This window comes from Poecilia reticulata, linkage group LG11, assembly GCF_000633615.1.
Source record: "Poecilia reticulata strain Guanapo linkage group LG11, Guppy_female_1.0+MT, whole genome shotgun sequence".
NCBI lineage: Eukaryota > Metazoa > Chordata > Actinopteri > Cyprinodontiformes > Poeciliidae > Poecilia > Poecilia reticulata.
In genome coordinates this window covers 1,338,431-1,341,715 of record NC_024341.1, presented here as the reverse complement: position 1 = coordinate 1,341,715, position 3,285 = coordinate 1,338,431, and the positions used below count along the sequence as shown (strand labels likewise).

General features: G+C 43.5%; 1 long non-coding RNA gene across 1 annotated transcript; it reads left to right on the top strand.

The window, feature by feature from the left end:
- The first annotated feature begins 1,585 nt into the window (after nt 1-1,585).
- LOC103471951 (uncharacterized) lies at nt 1,586-2,135 on the top strand. The gene is made up of 3 exons (XR_534770.2): nt 1,586-1,734; nt 1,852-1,967; nt 2,046-2,135. It is a non-coding gene; the product is annotated as an uncharacterized LOC103471951 (long non-coding RNA).
- The last annotated feature ends 1,150 nt before the right edge of the window (nt 2,136-3,285 follow it).

Genomic DNA, 3,285 nt, shown 5'->3' with positions numbered 1-3,285 from the left:
GGAAGGAAGGAAGGAAGGAAGGAAGGAAGGAAGGAAGGAAGGAAGGAAGGAAGGAAGGAAGGAAGGAAGGAGAATCAATGAAGTTTTCTGGAGCACAGATTCAGAAATACAGTAGATATTAAACATTTATGATTTTTCCTTTTCAATCCTGTTTCCTAGCAAGAAAGAAAATAAAACCAATCTATAGATGCTTTACAACAAAATCAATAAAGGCTGCTGTGAAAGGACCCGTACAATCAGTTTGAAATGCCAACAACAATGAGTGAATATTGATTGTACATGAATGCAGAATCTTTGAAAGAGTCAAGCCAGTCTCACCGAGGTCATATTTTGTCAAGTTAGATTGCATCACTTGCCATCTTGACAGCCTACTGACCCCCTATGTGGGGCCGTCATGCAAAACTCGACTGGGCTGCTTATAGTAGGCAAGCATGTCAAGAGTTATTAATGTAGAACCCAGGAAGGGAGAGCACAGCTGCAGCTGTCAGTGCAGGCGATGTGGGGACGATTACACCAAGTACCAGGGGAGGCAGCCTGCAGTGTGGCGGTTCTGACCCGGCCCAGAGCCTCCACAGGCTTAACATGTCTTCATAGCAGCATGTTCCAGATTGTTTTAGTAGTTTTTGAGGATTTTTGCTTATTAGTGCCATCAATGTTTCTGAAGCCATCAAATTTGTTGTACAGAAAGCATGTAAGAGTAGGTTTACTGAAAACTGAAACCGTCAAAGGAAAGCTGAACTGCCAGATTCCTTCCTTTCTGCTGGAGTTTTCTACAGTTATTTCCAATAACATGCATGGAGTTTTGTTCAAACTGACGTAATCCCCTCAGAATTACTTTTTATTTTTTTAAATGACAGATCGTAATGCAACACAGGCACTTTACTGCAGCATGTTTCAGTTCTGCAATGTGTTAATTAACTGTAACAGTAAAGGTGTGTCTGTTTCCATCAGGGGGGAATAATCCTGGTATGAGTGGAGGGTGAGATCTTTCCCAGGAGGATGAGATGAGAAGATCAGCAGGTTAAATGGTTGAATAATCCTCTCTTTTCATATGTAATTGCTACATAATAAAAGGCCATTCTCAGCCTGCATGCCAAGTAACTTCAGTTGCAGACTGAATTATCCATTCATTCATTGTGGAACTGTTTAGAAAATATATGACTTTATATTCTCTTTCTTCATAATGCTAATAAGCTGCTGCGGTTATAAAGTAGCTATGAAGTTTGATTCTGGGAGAAAAAAGTGGAAAATGTTTTATAAGTTGCTTTTAGCAAAACTAAAACAACATCCTTGGGACTCGCCCGAGTCACTAAAACCAACCTGGTTCAGTAACAAGTGCAAGTTGTAATAAAGAGAAAGAGTGACCGTTAACAGGTGTGCTCTGTGAAACTAGTTGATTGCAGGATGCTCAATCTGGCTAATTCACAGGGTGAAGAAGGTGGGACATCTGGAGGGAGGTCGTCAGAAACCAGGCTAGTCTTTCTTGATGCCAGCTTAAACAGTATACTTCAGTTCTGGACAGGGTAAAATCCCAGCAGATTTAGGAAACTCAATTCACCCGTTAGTGTCAGGTTCTGGGCTTTTCTTTAAGAAAGGTCTGTCTCCCCTTCGGCTCCCCGTTGGGGAGTGGTCTGGAGTGGAGCTGCACGCCTGAAGCTTGTTGGATCATCAGTCAAGAGAGGATTTAAGGAGCCATCGGACCTCTCCTCTCTGCCGGATGATTATCCCTCCACGGTGGTCTCTAGCTCGTTAAAGCCTTCTACCGAAACGCCAGCATTTTGTGGTTTTCTCGAGTAAACCTCTGCCTGTTGTCAACCCTCCTCACTAGCCCTCTGTTCTTTCATTTTTCAGGATCTGGTCAGTTCCCATCGGCGACTCTGCCTGCAGCTCTCAGAGCCTCACCTGCCTGCCCGCTCCAGCCCACTGCTCGTTGCCCCCTCCCCCGTCGGAAAGCCTTTCAAGAAGACGTAAGCCGATAACCCCGGTCACCCATCGCACTTTACCCTCCTCTGGCCAGACCATTAACCTGTTCTCTCCGCTTCCAGGCGTGACTCGGACCTAGACCCACCGATCACCTGCAGAACCTTTTGATTGTTCTTTTCTAATAAAAATAGTAACTCACCAGTAGTTTCCGGGTCTGATTCTGCATGTGGGTTAGAAGTCTACCTTCAATCATGACAGTTAGATGGAGAGCTGGTAGCACATCTCCCTCCTCTGAGAAGGGGAAGTAGAGAGAAGGGGGGGGAGTGTTGCACAACAACACTGCAGAGAAAATAAAATTTTGTTAAGAAAAAAATGTTTCCTCATACTGATAAGGAAAACTCTTTTCTAAGAGGAAAACAGTCCAGCAGATAGACACTGGGCAGATGTCCAGCTGGGCTTCAGGAGGACAGTACAGATACACACACACACACACACACACACGCGCGCGCGCATGCGTGCTCAAGCATACGTGCGCGCACACGCACGCACACACACACACACACGCACACCCCACGCACACACACATACACGCACACAMACACACACACACACACACCCACACACATACACACACACACACACTAAGACTCAACATTACATACAAACATTATGTTTTCGATGCATAAAACAGCTTCAAGTACCTTTACTTAAACGCAGTCCCTTACGTGTGGTTCTCCAGGTTTGGTTATGAGTTCTATCTGCTTGGTAAACAGACTAAACTTTTACTGATCATTCTGGACACATTGTCACTGTCCTTCTACACTAATTTCAAACACAGACACACAGATTGCTAGGCAACGTGGGGTGAAGGTCTTTGACCAAGGAGCACAGGTTGGTGAAGCTGGACTTGAAGACTCTCCATCCTGCTCCACAGCTGCCTCACTCTCTAATTACCTAATGTATCCAGTCATCATCTGATTTATGGTTGTAACGACCAGCACAACTTTCACCCAAAGCGGTAACCACAAAATCCAAGCATTAAACTCTTCTGAACGTTTGCATGTACAAAAACATGTGCAAACTCAATAGAATGAGCAAACGTAATCTACAAATAGCACATAAACAGGATATTGCATCAGAAGAATGAGGCAGGGGCAATACATTCATTCAAGGAGGAATGAATCTATTTTATATTCATGAATGTGCAAAACAAAATAAAATGCTAATTTGATTGACTTTTAAATACGTTCACTCTTTTTTGAACTACATTGCATGTTTATTTGTTATTATTATTATACCTCCTGTATAATGACATTCTAGTTCATCTTTCTTTCATGGCCACTCTCTCTGACACTCATCATA